The sequence below is a fragment of the Nothoprocta perdicaria genome, unplaced genomic scaffold, assembly GCF_003342845.1.
Source record: "Nothoprocta perdicaria isolate Ctin4 unplaced genomic scaffold, notPer1 scaffold_82, whole genome shotgun sequence".
NCBI classification, from domain to species: Eukaryota; Metazoa; Chordata; class Aves; order Tinamiformes; family Tinamidae; genus Nothoprocta; species Nothoprocta perdicaria.
The window spans coordinates 260,551-279,630 of record NW_020456110.1 but is presented as its reverse complement, the minus strand read 5'-3'; the positions used below and the strand labels follow the sequence as shown (position 1 = coordinate 279,630).

At 36.0% G+C, this 19,080-nt stretch overlaps 1 long non-coding RNA gene across 1 annotated transcript; it reads right to left on the bottom strand.

Annotated features, from left to right (window-relative positions):
- Positions 1-319: 319 nt before the first annotated feature.
- LOC112958195 lies at positions 320-9,669 on the bottom strand. Its single transcript, XR_003251380.1, has 3 exons — positions 9,539-9,669; positions 492-614; positions 320-382 (listed from the first exon to the last, which is right to left on the bottom strand). It is a non-coding gene; the product is annotated as an uncharacterized LOC112958195 (long non-coding RNA).
- Positions 9,670-19,080: the final 9,411 nt, after the last annotated feature.

Here is a 19,080-nt window from a genome sequence, read left to right as displayed (position 1 = left end):
TTATAGGTAAACAAAACCAAAGAAGGGTAAAAATATCACAACAGGAAGCTACACCAAACAAATTTCAAATCATATTTCAGGGTTAGACCCCAACTGCTAAAAGCACCCTTCCTAATTAAACTCTGCTGGATGCTGTGGGCCAGTTCTCATCCTTGTGTGTTGGATGACTGGGTGAATATAGGCTAAGGAATTAAAAATATAAACTTTCCACAAACTTTCCTTGAGCAGTTTCCATGGAAATAAGAGTGGAAAGACTGCTGGCAGTCAGTAGCTGAGTGTGAGAACTCTCGCTTGCAGATGTCAGTTCCTGACTGTTCACTGAAAACTGCAAGCGTTGGTTTCAAAAATCAGCTGCAAACAATGTCTTCAAAACTTTGCAGCTCTGGGAGGGAAGGGAAAAAAAAAAAAAAAAGAAAAGTTGAAGTAGATGAAGTTGATAAACTAGTTTTAAAATGGGAGCTTTTAAAATGTAAAAATCTTTACATTTCTACCTGGCTACTGAGATTCCTCACTTCTATAAGCAACAGCAGTAGTGACTACATTTTCAATCACTGGATTTCCTCTCTGTCCAGGAGGTTGAGTTGATTACTCTGCAGATATGCTGAAAGGATGACCTATGTAAAGAGAACACAGGGCWGCTTATTTGTTTGATAAAGCTCCTGTGGATTCTGTTTGGATTTGGATTGATAAGATTTATATTCATTTAAACAGAACATGGAAAATAAACAGATCTAATTTTAAAGTTTTAAAAATGTAATTTTTAGCAATAAATATAAAATAACATTTTAAATAATGATTAAGAATATTTTTTCATGCTTTCAACATACTCACACATTTGGAGCACAACCTTACAGTAATTAGAGAAAACTACTTACTGTAGTAAAACAGATCTGTCCTTCATTTTACAACAAAATGCTGGAAACTCACATGTGTCCATTACATCCGATGCACATTCTCTACTAAAACTCTCATCAATGCATTTATTCCATTGTGTACTTTTATAGGCAATTTACTCTACTTAAATAATACACAATAGAGTAATGAGTATAAGGTGTTTTTCCTAAGATTACAGTCTTGAAGATAGATAAGCATTTTTTATGGTATACAGCAATTATCGTAGTAATGCATAATTTTCCCTGGATTGACTGTCTGCTAGCGTGCTAATTCAGGAAGCACTAACTCATTCGCAAACAGCATCATTAGGAGCTGAGGCAAATAAGCAGCTGATCTGGCTTGTACAGTACACTGAATCCTCGAGACTCTTTTCCCCCTTTTTTTCCCTACTCATTAATTCAGTTTTCATGGCTGCTGCAGCAGGTGGAGTATTTTATCTTCTCATCTCATTAATCACTGTGGGTTACTGAGGAAACTCTATTAATACCTGGTCAGGAGACAGAGACAGCATAATCCATAACAGCTCTAGCAATAGCAGAGCCAGCTGCAGAGCCAACATGCTGTAATATTACCAAGACTTAAGTAATGTATGCAAACCAACGTGACGCACCTGTAAGGCAAATTGGTATCCCTCAAACAAGGAATAGGATTACTGCTTAAACCACACAGACCCAAGAGGAGAGAAGACAAGACAGTAATTAGGATATAGTAAAACTTTTTGACTGGATGATAAATAGGATTGCGGGTTTGACTTTGCTGATTTACTGCTTTCTCCCTTTCACAGACTGTCTCAGAGCAGCTACTCTTTTACCCCTCTAAACTAATGCAACATGCAATTACAAAGTTTTCTCTTATTTTGAGGTATAGAAGAGAGTCAGAAAAGACCTCGCTATAAGCCTTTTCTCCTTTCGTTCCCTTTTTTAGCTATACTAACTCCAAACTGCCAAGATTCATCAATAATTACCCAGGAAAGGGATTTAGCTAAATCCCTATATGTATTATTTGGTTGTAGCGTTCAGGAGCACTAGAAAGGGGAAGAAAACTGCTGCAGCAGAAGAGATGAGATTCTCTGAGCTGTTCAGGCCAAACAAGGATGTTCTGAGGGCACAAAGGACAGTGCAATATTTTTGCTGCTATTTCACAAAACAGCAGCACAGCAGGCGCTAAGAACATATTTTGCCAGGTATGAGCCTCCAGCAACGGACATCAAGCTGCTAAGTGATTTTACTGGTCACAAGTGGTAGTTTTAGCCAGGCATGTAAGCTGTGTTCTGAAAGCAGGTTTTAGGAATGAGTTAGATATCTGCTTTGCCTTTTATCCACCACAGGCCACCCCAATGGTCACCTCTCGCTCTAGGAGCCTGGCTGTCCTCCCCCTTTCTGGCTGCTATGGTTCCCATAAAGCAGAAGCTCACATCTCCCCAGCCATGGAAGTCCGGAGAAGAATCAAAATATCTGTTCCCAGTGGGGCTAATGAAGAAGGTGGCAATTAACACTTGCAGGCCATATGCCCTTTTCAGTTATTCTGCCTAACAGTGCATAGAGTCTACCCTCACTGCATAGTCACACTGTTTTAGCCCTTCATCTTCCAGATGCTTGATTCAGTCTGTCTCTGCTACTGAAGGGCAGGATTTCCAGAAAAAAAAGAAAAAATAAAAAAAGACTACCTCCTGAGCCAGCATCCTCTAATCTTTCTGAAATCCTTTCTCATTGCCTTTTCTCCTCCTAGACCCCTGGCACTACTTATTCCCTCCTACTTTGTTATCATGAACCTTCCACAAGTGAAACATTATTTTGAAATATCCATCAGTCATTAGATTTTTAGAAGACATTTTCCACAACCTGAACACTGTACCAAGAAAGCTAAGCAAATAAACTAATCCAATTCTATGCTTTGAGGTATGAAATAATCACTTGCTAGTGGTAAGGAACARCTTCCCAGTTCCAGCACACTGTATAGTATTTCTTATTTAAATTAATACAGGATTTGATGGAAGATGTTGGGGGATGGGACATGCCTATTCAATGTTTATTTGGCTTCTGTGTGACCACCAAGATGATCCAGCATGGTTTGTTATAACAGGAATGTCACACCTCCTAGAGGTTTTCTCACCGCTTTTATGGCTTCCAGTTCACCAAGATATCCCAGTTCCCTCAGTGTAGTTAGCTGGTTGCAGAGGTGATATTGCCACATGATAATACGCTCTGATGCAGGCTCATTTATACTAGGTGATCTGACTATGAATAGTTTATTTTCCTCAGAATAATGGTATTAAGTGGAGAGATAGCAAATGGAGCTGGCACTCAATGAAGTAAAAGAGTAACACTGCCCAACACCCAGTTTTCCTCTCTGTGTATAAACTACTGATTCACTTTGACAAACATTTTTAAACATAATCTACATCTAATTTATTGGCTGATAAAAGTTAAGTATATACGTGCACACTAAGATTTTAAATACTTATGTAATATATTTGAAAATTCAAGCTTTCAATTAATGCCTTATGGTAACTGCATCTATAAACATAATGCCAGCATGACAAGAAACGCCTGAGAAAGCAGTAAAAGGCACCAAAGCAAATGCTCCCATTGTCTGAAATCAGGAAACATCAAGTCCCCAAACTATATATAAGGAAATAGAAAATAACACCACATTACTGACATATCACATCTACACATTTGTTTTATCTTTCATGCAGTTAAGTTTGCCTTGCAACTTTTTTTTTCCTTGTATATATTGAATCCAGCTGAAGAGAGAGTGAATAAACATTGATTCATACTGTTAGCTCTCCTCTACCACCCCTTGCTTGCAGTTTTTATATACCTATATAAACATACGTATAGATGCATRCAAGCACACAAAAATATATGCATATGTGTGTGTGTTTCATGTAGCTGTGAGGTACTGGACAGAAACCAKGAACAGAAACCAGATCATTCTATCTACAAGTTAGCAGAAGAGAAAATTGATCTGAAGTGCAACCCTTTGGAAATATTACATTATTTTTACATTATGCAAGTATGTACATAATAAACACTGAGCTGCTTCTTAAAAGCTCACAATGAGATTTTTTTTCTAACAAAGCAATCCATATGCTAAGTGGGTGCTTTGTCTTCTCTTCTCCTTTTTTTTTTTTTTTTTTTCCACTGATAACATTCCTCCCTCTTCTGCTTGTTATTTAACCTTCTTAAGAACTGAATCTTTCACACACTTGAGGTCAAAGACAGTTTGTTCATTGATCGCAATGTACTTTGAATCAGGAACCACCACAGAAATTATTAACAAGTGTTATGTTAGATAATATTTTACCTGACWTTTTTTTAAACATAGAAATGGGAAAAATACTGTTCTTAATTGTGCTCAGTACCCCCTACTGCTATGAGATAATATTTTTCCTATTCTTTCCACATAATTATGGACAGGAGGGGAGGACAGGAAAGTGCTCTCGAAATGCRTTTATCAAATCTTGCAAAACACTATCAGAGCTTTAGATTCTTGTGGGCAAATTTGATTTTAAGTGTTATTCTGGCCTCAGGAACTGTTTCATTTACAATTGCAAGCACTGCCAATTTGAACTAGTATGCTAAGCATTTACCTACTTGTACTRCCTTTCCTAATCTTTTCTGAACTAGTTCTACCCCATCTCTCAGAAGATTCAAGCTTAACAGAGAAGTTTTTAAAAAACAGCCTGCACTGTTTTATAAGGGGAGGAACATTAAAAGAGCATTTCTATGGACTATCCATATGCCAATAGCAGCAAGTCTTCTTCAGTCAAAGGCTCTGTTTCAAGCCTTCCTCTGCAGCATGTGCTTGTGATCAAATGTCCCATTAGAAACTCCTTTAGACAGGCAGGATGAAGCCCACATCTCCCGAGCCAATGCACCCAACCAGCATCCACACCGACCTTCCCCTAGGAAAGGAAAAACTTTTCTCGTCATTAGCATACAGCTGCAAAGTGTCACGCAGAGCAGCCGGACTCAAAAGTTTTCCCTAACTAGCTCCTCAAGACACTTGTATCATTAATTTCTAACGGCAAATGACAACGGCTAGAAAAGGCTGCTCCGCTAACGGAGCGAAAATCACAAAATTAAGAAACAAACATGCAGCGACCCAAGCTTTCCGGTGAATATTCGGTGACATACTGTATGTGATAGACCACTAATCATTCTTGATTCTATGATAAATTTGAATACTAATCCCTTTTGAATAGGGATTAAGCTCTGGCGTGTAGAGGCGAGATTCATTAGAATTCATCTCGTCGAGACACAGCTCCAACAAACTTCCACGGCGCCTGTGTACGGCCGTCTGCTCAGGGCTGACAACCCATTACCAAAGCTAGCAGAATTACCCACGAGTGGCTAAAATCAACAAGCGGTAGCCTACGAACACGCTCATTTTCTCAGCCAGAAGCTTCAATTCCCTATTTTTAGGGAAAACACTCTCTGGGTCATCACATTTGCAAGGGGCAAACTGTCACACAGTCCTAAAAACAATGGCAGTAAGTGAGGGAACATAGTGCTGGTCATGTTGATGATGTATAAGCATGAATGTTGTGAGTCTCTTTCTTTTTATTCTTGCAGCATTGGCACTGGGCTCACAAGAGCTAAATTACTTCATCAGTTCAGCAGGAATCAGACTAGATATTAATATATCACTGGAACATGTTTTCTCAGAGCAAATTCTGGAAATTTTTTGACCTAACTATATCCTTGCAAAGAMATAAAATGGTGCCTAATGTGATGTTGAACATGTGCCTCACAGCAGTTATCTTAAACTTGTGGGTAGAATCTATGAGTATTTTTATATCCAAATTAGAAAGGCAAAAYTGTAAAACTTTTGGGACTCTATTTGCAGTTCAGGCTAAATTGGCATAGCTCTGATGAACACATGGCATGGGGCTTTGCTGATCACATAAGCTGAGGATTTGGAATAGCCCAAGACACATCCTGCTGTTGCAGAAAGGAATGGCTGCAGGCACCCTCAACTAAAATGTATTGTTTGTAGTAAATCACAAGTGACTATGCAGCACAATGAGATCCTAAGCATGCTGTAAGTGAAATACTGTCTTTCTGTAGGGTAACACCCTATCATATACAACAGCCCTCCATGTGTCCAACAACAGCCAAGCAAAATGGGACTCAGAATACCACAGGCTATTCATACCACATGAAAAATATCTAGGGACAAGTCACAAATATTACATAGTCCAAGTATCACTCATTCTGAACAGAAGTTTTAGCTAATTAATTTGAAATGTGTGTTAAAAATCAATAWGAGATCCAGGCGCAGAGGCCTAATACTCGGTGCCACCAGCTGTTGCTGAACACACTTCTGTGGGATTTCAGGCTTCCAAATCAATGCATTGATCTCACTGACCCCAAAATGGAGTTGTTTCATCTGGAACATAGGGTATTGATCTACTTTGGTTTTGTAGTTACCTTTGACATCTGCAAGAAAAAGACTTTTACCTGAAGTACTTTTTGAAAGAAGGAAGAGCTGCCATTCAGTAAGAACAGAAGAAAATAATATTACAGAAGAAAGAAGAAATGACACATGATGTTAAAACTTTCACTTCACTGAGAAGTGGTTTACAAGGGCTGATAGGAAAGACTGCAATATATTTGAAGATAAATTGTATTGCTAGCTAATGAGTCTTATAATTTTCTGTGAATATCTCAAGCTTTTGCATACAATATACCAATATCATCTAAAATAACTCCAGACTAAAAGGATGCTATGCTGGTTTGAGTAACTTGAGGTAAGAGCTTGCTATATTTTGTTTGGCTGAATTAGCACCACTCTGTCATTGCTTTCCATTAACATCTCAGGCAGTGAATTTACTTGCAGCACTGTTCATGGAMACAATGAGCTCTATGTACATGCTGCGTTTCAAAGAAAGAAGTAAATTTATAATTCAGAGTAGATGAAGAAAACCAAATCTGAAAGTAAATGTTACTTAGCAGGCATCAGAAAAAGTATCTTACAGCTTTTGAATTTCATATTTAGTATAATGTAAATTAACAGTAAGCTTCATCAAAAATCTAAAAGCCAGGAATCAGCCACATGCATTATTTAATTCATGCATTGAAATAAAAACAACATTTTAAAAAAGCTAACTYCTTTCAGAAAACTTATTAATAGAAAGAAGCTAGTATCACTGAAGAAAAAATTAGGACTAGTAAAACCAAAGATAATTTGTTGTGTTTATTCTGTATATATTTGAGATGAATGTGGTAGCCTGACTGTTTCAGTCAGATATTATTTATTGTCCCTCATAATTATAATTGCATTTGCTATTTTCATCTGTTACGAAAATACAACTATGATTAAAAAAGAAAAAAATAATTATTTTTAAAAATCAGAACAAAGGAAAATAAAAGGTGCAATAATGAAGAAAGTTAAACAAAAATCTCTGAGAAAAATACATTTGAGGAAACTTTTGGAGCTTGATGCATCCTGAGAATCCTGTGGACAAGTAACAGCAGATGGATCTTTGGTCTGTGTGTCCTAGTGAGATATCTTACTTAATATAGTGTATCAGGATACTTTATTCTGTTTATAAAAATAAGAGCTCCACTAAACAAATGCTTATATTATAATTTCTGCTTTAGTGTATAGTATACCTCTTGTCAGAAACTATCAAACCAAATCTAAATGTGTGGGCTCTCTACTTCGAGAAAACATCCAATCTATTTGACTTCATATTAAATTTTGATTTGACATTGGTAGTCTGTCTCAGGAAACTTGCAGAATTTGTTCTATTTTATTAGTCACTATTCGTTTAAATTTTCTTCCACTTATCAAGTCTTTCCTCAGAAAAGATGTTATGAAATATTACACAGCCCAAGAGACTATTTGTTCTGTGAAATATTATGATTTTTTTTTTTTTTTTTTTTTTTTGGTTTACAGATGCAGTAACGATTAGCATCCACTTGATGGCACAAAGAAAAAAAATCCTAAAAAGAATGAGCTGGTAAGTATAGAGCAATGGGGCTGCTACATCCTAGCAGCGAAGGTAACACACCTATCTTGACCTTCATTAACTTGACATATCAGGACAAGTCTATTCAGAGTTCAGTTGAAATATGTGGCTAGCTGCACCAGAAGCAGCAAAAGTAACTTATCACCTAGGAAATTTGAGCTGTCTTTTGCTGTCAGAGAGGAAAGTCAATAACGGCCCACTAATTGTATGGGGACTAATTGTATGGAGACAGTGTATCTGTCCTCATATATGTCTCCCGGTATTTTCTGCGATCAGACATACAGAGGCTTGTAGACTGTATGTGAGCTCTGCCTAAATCCTTGCGAACAGAAATTTGTTGGTACACAATCAACGTACATTTTGTCACAGTACAGGAGAATTGTTATATTCATCATATGCATAGCATAGGAATTCTATTAATTAACATTATAATCAAAGGTAAGCAGAGAGTAGTATATTTGAGTAGAGGGAGTTTTAACAATGGATGAAATTTGTTTTCTTGTTCGCAAAGAAACTGGTTCAAAAGTAGAGTCACACAATCATTATTTCTAAAGGAGCTTAGGAAGCTTCAAGGAGCTTATATTAACTTCAAGGTGTCTCTGATGAATAACTTTTTGTAAGGTAAAAAGGAATCCCACATATTAGCATAGTGAATAAAGCTCTGTTAGAGCACTCTGCCTTTCTCTGTGCTGACACTGAATGACTGAGTGCATTCAAGACCTTTGCTGGTTCAGTATTAAGTGATTCACATGCTGGGAGTCTCCCCGTGGGAGACTTGCGGTCCACCTGACCTCACACTTAGAATAGTCCTGAGACTAATTAGAATGATCCTGAGACTAATTTCTATTTCTTTTATCAGTTTCATTCTATTATTCTTAAATTATGCTTCCACCACTCCAAGAACAATTCAATTCCTTGATAGTTACAAGCACCAAGTCCTCACAAATGGATGTTTCTATGCATTGGCACTTGTTCAGACAAGCTACGTACAATGAACTGCTCAAGCTTTCTTCACTGTTCTGCTTGTCTTCAAGCTGCTCTTCTCAAAATTCCCTGCATACAGCAAGACCTCCCTCAAAGTGGCTGTAACTAGAAGTCTGGAGACACTGTAAGATGCCTAGAGTGCCTTATTCATATACAGGTAATAATAATAAAAGAAAAGTATTGGCTTTTCTTATACTACAGTGCTAACACAAGTTTAATCTAGTTTGCAATGATTAAAATGGTCCAGCACTGAAATTTAATGTAAATAATAGTGATWGAAATTGTTTAGGGAGGGGCCCTTGGAAAAACACTTCAGCACTTGGATGGCTAGTTCTCACAAAATTTTAGAAAACCTTTCCTATACCACCTACAGGTAGGAATCAGAAAGAATACAATAGGAACACTATTCTTCTTCTATCCTGCAGGAATATTTTCTGCTCTTCCTTTTCCAGCCACAGATCATCATTCACTATGCAACAGCTGTTGGGACTGCACTGTACGAAATATTTCTCTGGAAAAAGGAGTCTATCAAACCCTTGTATGTTATTGGCAACATAAAAATAGTGGAACTGGTTCAGACCGATTTTCCATCTAGACTAACATCAGTTATTTCTCTATAAGAAAGTCAGATAATAGAAAACAAGKCAGCAAGGTAAAGTTTAAGGTGCAGTCACACACCTTCCAAGCAGGGCTTCAGTTGCTCTAGCTCAGGTTTGTCACTGGCTCCACAAGCAGACTCAATAGATGAGCATAGGGCACTCAGTTATTCATGTCCATCGGCTCAGTATCTTATAGCCAAAAGAACCGGGGTCAATTGAAGCATGGCTGGGGATAATACCACAGAAGAGCTACACATCACCATCTGCAGCTGAACTATTGGCTAAATGATCTCCAGGTGAAAGGCACCATTGCTCTAAAGTGGGCTTCCCCCCCCGCCTCCCTTTTTTTTTTTTTTTTTTTTTTTTTTTTTTTTTTTTTTTGTCAATATCTTTTACCAATTTAATACCTCTCCATGGATCTATTTGCCAAGTATTTGTCCACTATTCTCTGCACCTTCTTGAATCTGCAGTGCTACTGKCAAGGAGTTTTACAAATGTACAGCCGTACTGTAAAGGAACCTATTTTTGCAACCTGTTTTTTAATGGATCATTACTATGCAGTTAGAAGTCCTACCAATAACTAAGATCATCACTCCTGAGGTATGTTCGCTTTGCAGATGCTTCTGAATTTGCCAAATGCTTACTATTCTGGCTGTTTTTTTTTAAACATTTTTAGCAATAACATTTCAGGGGAGAATCACTACCTTTACAGAGGTTAAAAACAGACTATGCCTCCTGGAAAAGTTATAGGGCCTACACTTTAGCAAAGAAAGATTACATGTAGAAAAAAAAAATCTTTATTCCAGAGAGTAAAATATTCTAATTCAATAAACATACACACATAGTGAAAACAGAACACAGTGTTGGGGGGGGGAAGCTCAGTTTGAAAACATTCATTAGAGATTTGGCAACTGAGCCACCAGCTCTGAATGAGATCGGGTTCCTGGGGAAAAAAAGAGATAACGTGATCATGTAATTAAGGCATGCACGCAAGGGATAAATTAGAGAGTGCACACTGCACTTGAATTCTGGCATTTCTTAACTTTTGCATCCTTTATGTTACAGTCTCAATTTTCCTTTARTGCAAATATGCTTAATGAATCCAAGGCTAGCACCTTTACCTTAGTAACTGTCAGAAAATCTCCCTGCCTGATTTCTATTCGTCACCTCTCGTTTTCCTTTATAGCAGGCAGTTATGCCACTTCAGTAACAAAACTTGTCTTTACTTAACTGAGGACGATTTTTTCCTTCACTATCTGCAGCATTCATTCTTTCTTATGGCAGTAATAGAGAAATGTAAGGTATCACTGAGGGATGACTGTCTGAGTTTATCTCAGAGAAACACCAGAAAACTTCTCTAAAGCCTATAATAAGAAATATTTGATTCACTTGACCATGCAGATTTGAATCTAATCCATCATGGATGAATTTTTCAAATATATAGAGCCTCCATTTCGATAGCCTTACTGAAATCTGAAAACATTTTTGTTTAATATGTCTCTTGAGCTTATGAAAACAATACAAAGGATTCTTCTTTTTTCTTTTCTTTTTTTCCTACAATATAAAATATTTTTTTCTGGGTATAGGACTACTGAACTTACCATTCATAGGGCTTCTGCCATGTCTTTAGCAAGTATCTTGGTTGTATTCAAAATTATCTTGTATTTTAAGGACAGGATTTTTCTCATTCATACTATTTTTCAGCCAACATCAACCCAGGGTGCTATATCTAGGAATCACAGAAAGACTATCGATCTAGACACAGCCAGCAATAAACATGCTGTAGTACAGGCAAGTGCATACAACAACATCCTTCAGTAGATTTATAATCCTTAATGGAACGAGGGGAAATAGCACAAGCATATAAGTAGTTTTCTTGGCTATTTCATTTTCTTCTTCAGAAAAATAAGTTATTTCTCATCATAGTCTGAAATAGCATGATTAGGGAGAGGAAATACAGTCAATATATTTCTTAAAAAATATTGTCCACTTATTTGTTTTATTTCTTCTATAGTACAGCATACTCACTATTACAATAATGAGCAATTAATTGACAAATATTTATGCATAGATAGTGTCTCGGAAAATGTGCAGACAGAGGGGAAATTTATAGCAAATAGTGAAAAATACCATGCTTTAAAGACTTTTGCTCCCAGTGGAACACAGTATCTGAATTCAAAAAAAAAAAAAAAAACCCAAAAAACTGGTGAGTTTGTTTTGCTTTCAATCTCAGCTTTTCAATGAAAGTCGATTAAAAACTGCTTGTTTTTAATCACCCTTTTACTGCTGAACTTTATCGCAATACTGAGCTTCTGCCACTTATAAAAATACTGGCGCTCTACCTTGCAAATATCTTCAAAATTGAACTATTGTAAATAATGCAAATGCTAATAGTAAGTCTTTTTTTTTTTTTATTTTTATTTTTTTTGTTATATGTCCTTGATCCTTAGCAGTGTGGTGCCAAATAGATGCTTAATGTAACTCTGATAGAGTCAAGAATGAAATTCCTGAAATTCCTTTTATTTTCATGCTGCTGAGTGCCTGGCGTCTTCCACTTCCTAGCTAAGAAATAGGTTTAAATCTTTTCAAAACATTTAGAAGCCTGAAACATAGTTCTTGGAAAAAAAAAAACAAGCAAAAAACCAGAAAACATCTCCAATAAATTGGACTAAAATAATAATTAATATAGAAAATGAAACCCAGAACTATAAATATTAGATTTTACTATGCATATGTGTGTGCACAGAGGAAAATATGCATTCTTACTTTTCCTTTACTTTAAAATACATTTTCAATGAAAATATTCAGTAGGCATTTTCCTCGTTTCCTCATTTAATTTCAAGTAACTGAGAGAAAAGTCAGTCTCAATACTTTTATCCCTTGTATATATACCAGCTAGTGGTTCACTGCTATATGAAGATGAGAGCTACAGTCATTTGATTTTGCTATATATTACTCCAACTTATCACAAATCCTTGAAAATAAACTGTGTGGAATTGCTTTTTCTTTTAGGGAATTAATGATATTGATATCACGGCTCAAGCAGATCAAAAAAAGTACCTTGACTTCACTAGCTAACAATTTTGTATATGACAGACTTTCTCTGGAAATGTTGGCAGTTTGTTTTAGCAGGATCCATCCTGATTGCATCTTTTATATTTGGAAATCCTTGTCACTGTTATCATGCAAACATAGAATTTAAAATGTCAGAGAAGAACTTGTGGAAAATGATTTAAAGTGAATTTATTACTTAGTTTAAAAAGAAGTTGTAAATTTCTTTAAGAAGATTAATACTTCTCTCATTAACTTCCTGGTTGTGATTTCAAAGGCCATGAGCTGTGTCTCATTCAAACTGAAAGCAACTATATTTAAGAGAAAAGAAATATATCTCCAAATCCTCTGTGCAACTTTTTAAGTTCCCTAGACTCAGTATATATATATATATATGTTATAGACTAAATGAGACTCAYGAGGCCAACCAACTTCATGTTGTATTGCTTTTCATAAATCCTGCTATAAAAAGCAGAACCCCCACAGACTCCAGCTGACACATAGCATGTACTGGGTTAATAAAATCTATTATGACATTTTGGGTTGTAGGCAGGGGAAGAGATGTGAAATTTGTAATAGATTAATTCTCTAGCACAGATAACCACTACTCAATTTAATATCTCAATTAAGTTGCACTGTATGTGGCTAGAGTTTGTGAATACAGATGATGTGATATGATTTACTTCAGTCTAACTGCAATACAACATTTTGTTAGATATTAGATTCCAACCAGAATTACCTTTAGAAGTTGTGAATTTATTTTCAGAAAACCCTTTCTTCTGTCTCCCAATTTTTCATTTGTAATACTATCAGTGTTTGGAAACTTCTAGTAAAAGGTCTGTGTTACTTGAAGGCAAGTTAATATGATAAAAACTTATCATTAAAATCCGCGATTTTAAAGTGGGAATTAGATACACGTTTCTCTAAAATGCATTCAGTAATAAGTACTTTTGGATAATGGAGTCAACAATTACTCAATATTTTTAGGCCATACTGTGGGTTTATAGACCTAGCATGGAAGATCTTTGACAGGGCGAGGTGTCTCCCAACCTATAAGCTAAAACTATCTTACCAATTGTATTGACACCTGTTTAGCAAGCAGTGGCAGCAGCAAACTCATTGCATCATTCAGGCTCAACACTAGCACACCATTGTTGCTTCAGCTTAATATGCTGATAGCTCACAGAACGTCTATCATCTGACATAGCTATTCGGACTCATGTCTCTCTATGTCCCCCTCTTGGACAAAAGTTCTAACTTAGAAATCACTGCAGAACTATGGAACCAGTGACAGACAAAAAGTAGCAAAATATCTTTCAATGAAAAATATATGGAATACAAAAAAGAGGAGAAACCTTTTTGACTGATGATTGATATTTCAACTGAATGGTGTTTAAATACCTCTAGACAGATCCTCACATTCTGTATATCTAACTATCTGACTGTTTTAAAGTGCTGATGATTGCTTTTTAAACATTCCTTGCTTATAAGGTGTCAAATGTGAAACACTTGTTTCTAACATTCTTGCTCACTTCCGTGTTTTAACTAAAAAAAAAAAAAAAAAGTTTATTTTAAGATTATATATGATTTCATTCMACAGAAGAATATCTATCCATGCTAATTATCACCTAAGGAACAGTTTATCTGACTGCCTGCAATCCATGGCCACCTCATTTCCCCTTGTTGAGTTCATATATATATGAGCTGAATCCAGGATGAAAGCTCTGTGGAAACACTGGTGCACGTATGGCTGGGCATAGCCACCCCATATATCAACACCTTTGGGTGAGTTAAGACTATTTTGCTAATCCCTATTTTACAGGAAAAGTCRAACACAGGGTAAGACTAAAGCCAGCTCTAAAGCATGATCATTTCCTGCTGAACACAGTGAGAGCCTTTGTGTCTAAACGGAAAGCCGACATTTAGCTATAATATCCTAGATACTGAAGTGACTTGCCCAAGGCAACAAAGAAAATGTGTGGCTGGGCCTGTTTTCTTCCAACCATAGGTTATCTTTTTGTTAAGATTGGACCATGKTTTTTTTCTGATTTTCAAAAAATCAGACAAGTATTACTCCAAAAGAGATTGTGCAGAAATCTATGGCGCTGCACAATAATGAAGCTGCAGCAAAACTACAGGAACAGAAAATATCCCATAGCTTTTCCTCTATATTTTAAGCAATAAAACAGTGGAGGACAATTGAAACTGAAAATCTAAAAACTAATAGAATATTATCACTAGCCAAATCTGGCTGCTCACTTTGAAGAATAATTAGATAACATAACTGAACAAAAAGCCTGCAAACAAAGAATAGCCTGAAATATTTTTGATAGACTAATTTCTATTTAAAAAGCAAAGAGTGCTTAAAGCAGAAGGTCTAGTCTCACATTCTTCTTTGTGCCCATGTTGAAAATGTTGCTAAAAACAGCCCACATAAAAATGTGAAATGTCAGCTTGCTTAAGTGACACTTTCAATGATATCATATGGGGAGTATTTATGGAAATTAATTGATATTACTTTAAAATGGAATTGAGGGTGACAACCTGGTCTCTTTTAAAATCATTGGGAGATTTACTCTCAAATACAGAGGTAGGATTTTACCATGAATTCAAAATCCCTTAGGTAACTTTGAAGAGCTTAATCAAAGCAAACAGGATTTAGTAGGTGTGCCATCTGAGGGGCAGAGGTAAAAGGCACATCTTTTCCAATGTGAGAGCACGCCATGAAAATGGGATAGCAGACGTAGGCTGTCACAAAAATCACGACCATCCTGAGAATAAGCCTAATAACTATCTGCATAAATATTCTCTTCATTGCAAGGCTTTTCATTGCAAGGCTTTGCATGTGTTTGTACATAACTTAGGGTATTTGGTAACAGCATAAGCAATGAGAGAAAAATGAAATGGTCCATGTAGGTCACAAATGCCTTATGGTAAAAATACTGGTTTGCATGAACAATTCAGATGTATTCGTTCATCTCCATACACAAAGGAGAAAAAATGGGGCTACGTTTTTATACTGCCTGTTCATTTTGTTGGTGCAGCAGAACATTTTGTCACATTCATCATGACATTTACATCTCCACTCTACCTGGGAGCAAGAAGATCATTTTATATTGCGTCTGGTCTCTGTTTGAATGGGAATACTTCTCTACCTTTTTCATGTAATGCCTTAATAAGTTTCTATAACAATCTTTTTCATGTAGCTGAATGCATTTGATCTCCAACAAATTTATCACTCAGTACCTATGATTAAAAAAAAAAAAATCTGGATGCCTTTGAAGAATTGTTCTGCTTTGGAGGACAGTAAATGGATTTTTTTTTTTTTTTTTAATTAGAGCCCTAACAGCTTGCTACTATGGATGTGAGTTGGTGGGGGGAAGGGGACTGTACAGAGTTCWTAGGATTAACTGTTGGAAAGCCCTATGGTCTATACTTTGCTCACTTTGTAACAGTGTATTAAATTTACTTTATATCATAAAATGGACAAAATCTAACCAAAAATCCAAATGATTATCATACCAGCAATGGTCAGAAGACTGATTAGTTCTATCAGTATATGTAATCCTGAAGTATGAGAGAGGTGAAAGAGGATGGGGCTCCTAGGGGGAGATCTTTTTTTCTCTTTTTCTCCATTTTTATATTTTTCCCTTTATGTAAAGAGATAGTCCTTGAAAAACTGAAATACCCACAGATTTCATCTCACCGGCTCTCTATATGTTACATTCCCATTTTCTCACCTATAGTTGAGTTACACAGAAAATTGTCAACAAGTGGTTGACAAAATTTTCTTGAATGATCTGCATGAAATGTGTAGGTACCTAAGACAGCGTTAAACAAACTCATTTAGATAACAGAGGCAATATAACCACGTTTGTACTGTTACTGCAGCCAAACAGACATACCAATAGGTCAAGTGTCTCCCCTCAACTGTTTAAAGCTACAATTGACAATCTCGATCACTATCACACACTACTGCTAGTAATAAGATCTAAAGTACTTTGRTGGTATTTTTATTTTGATGAACTAGAACTATAACAGACACAAACACCATTCCATCAAATGGCACTATGCGCTAGATACATAATTCCTTGGAAACATTGAGTAATTTGTATCATTATTCCAATCTGGAAAGCATTCCTTGACCATCAACTTTTGACAGTTTGTAAAGCAGCCATATTTTGAAATTTGAAGCTGTTCTATAAATTGTTTATGTAAACGTAGAAAGATAATGCACCAACAATAAGCAAAATGATGCTGCCTTGCTTTTCTAGGACCTGACTCTGTTTATCTGTTTCCTCTTTTACATCTACAGGAAGTTAACAGGTAAAACTGCTGTAAACACATTGAAGTAAACCAGACCTACATAGCACTTAGCTTTTCTTTTGAGGGCTAGCAAACTTTTGATAAACATGATGTTAACCTCATCAAAAGATGATGCATCATATCCCTAAAAGTCCCATCATATTCCTTTGCCAGAAGGAGGCAAAGAATAAAAGAGGATTGCTTTGTAAGAGGAGATTATTGATTTATACTAGGGCATGTCATGACTTTGGATCTAGTCTGTCATTCATGACCACAAGACAGACCTCCAATCCCATGACTGCACATTTAATTGACTGAAATACCCACAGATTTCATCTCACCGGCTCTCTATATGTTACATTCCCATTTTCTCACCTATAGTTGAGTTACACAGAAAATTGTCAGCAAGTGGATCTGCCTCAGAGAGGATATTGGTGGAAGTTGCATCTCAGTAGATGCAAAAACTGACTCTAAGAACTACCTAATTTATTAATGGCATAATCAAAATGATGTTTACTATTTAAATAAAAGTTTGTTTTAAATTTTTAAAAGACTTTTTTTTTCATTTACTTTTGTTCTTGTTCTGCCTTCTGCTTTTTGTCTCCTATTTAGTGTGCAATGACCATAAGTATACATGGAACTAACATTTTCACAATCTGTGAGCTGGATGCAGTAAGGTCTATGGTCTTATTCAGTGTCTGCACAAGTTAACAAGAACATTAACTTCAGTGGCTCTGAACAGGCTTATTAACTAAGTGGTGTTCTCTTCTACTTATGCCCGGAGTGAAAGGTTGGTCCACTTACACCCATAGTGCAAGGTTGTGTTCCAAATTCCAATTCCCTTTAAATCTCTGTGAAAATCAATTAAGATAAAGATTCAATTCGCTGTAAATARGAAATGAATGAAAGAAAAGAGAAGAAAAAAGAATAGCAAGGAATATATTTCTATTTAGCACTAGTTTTCTGTTCCATTACTGCTCTGATATGGGATTTGTTTCAAAGAATTGACCAAGATGTTATCTCTTTCCTTTACAAAAGAGAAGAAAAAGCCTAAGAATTTGTTTCTGTCAGTAATTGAGGAGATTCTACAAACTTTGTTTCTGCCCTTAGCAGAAATAATTTGCACTCTTAAAATTTTTGAAACTTCTCCAAGTCTTTAAAAAAAGTCATGTAAGGTAGTTGCTGACTCTGCCTCCTTTCTCAGCTCTACACCCTTGAGGTGTATTATTGAGCCTGTGAAGCTGGATATGTTACGTGTAGGATTTATGAATATGAAAAAAAGAAAATTTGCATGATTGTGGTGTATCAATCATTGAAATTCTCTCCTGTTTGAGTACAAGGAATGTATCAGTACATGAAACATTTAATTAATGAACACTAAATCTTTTCAAAAAAAGCTAAACTTAAAAATGAAACAAAGAAGAAAGATTTAACTTCTAAATGCATTTCATTTTGGGGAATCTTTAAAGAATGTCTCTGAAGATCTAGTGTCAACACCATTGCAGCTTCAAAACTCATTTCTGCTGCCTATTGCACTGTTTTAAGCTTTTACCTCTAAAATCAAAACAAGGGAATCTAACCTCCCGTTTGTAGTTTCTCTTTTATAAAATGAAAGGCTTTAGATGGCACAAGGGCAGCAATTATGCCATCCAAACCCATCATGACAGTTCTAGTGAGAGCAGTGAAATAAGTTGGAAAAAGGTAAAATATAGTTATCAAAAGTAGACATGGTTTTATTCCATTCACTCTTGATTCTTTCATGCTTTCTTGGAATCTTGAGAATAAGAAAACCATTTCATTATTATCTCTCCCTAGAACAATTATGTTCTTTAAGGTAGGATTGGCATTTTGGTGCAATATCAATAGAATGATATTAAATATCAGCTTCACCATAGGGTCAGACACAATTTTGGTGTAATTATAAAAAGAGCTGAAATATTACCARCATCCCTCCCCCGCTCAGAAATTATTTTTGCTTCACTCTTTTCATTATTCAGGCCAACTTATTGCTGGAAATTTTGAAGCATGTTAGCCAGAATCAACAGCCAAAGCTGTCATACTAATTTTAGAGGAAACCTATTACAAAAGTTATAGCAAGTTAAAAATATCCTATTTTCTCTGACCACAAAGGAATCATGTATATTTTGGCTTTCTTTAGGTAATTAATCTTACACTTTCCAATGTCCCTTGCACACACAAAGCACAAAACACTACCAACAACATCAACAAAAAAGTATAGGTTATGGAAACAGGAAGCTACAAGCA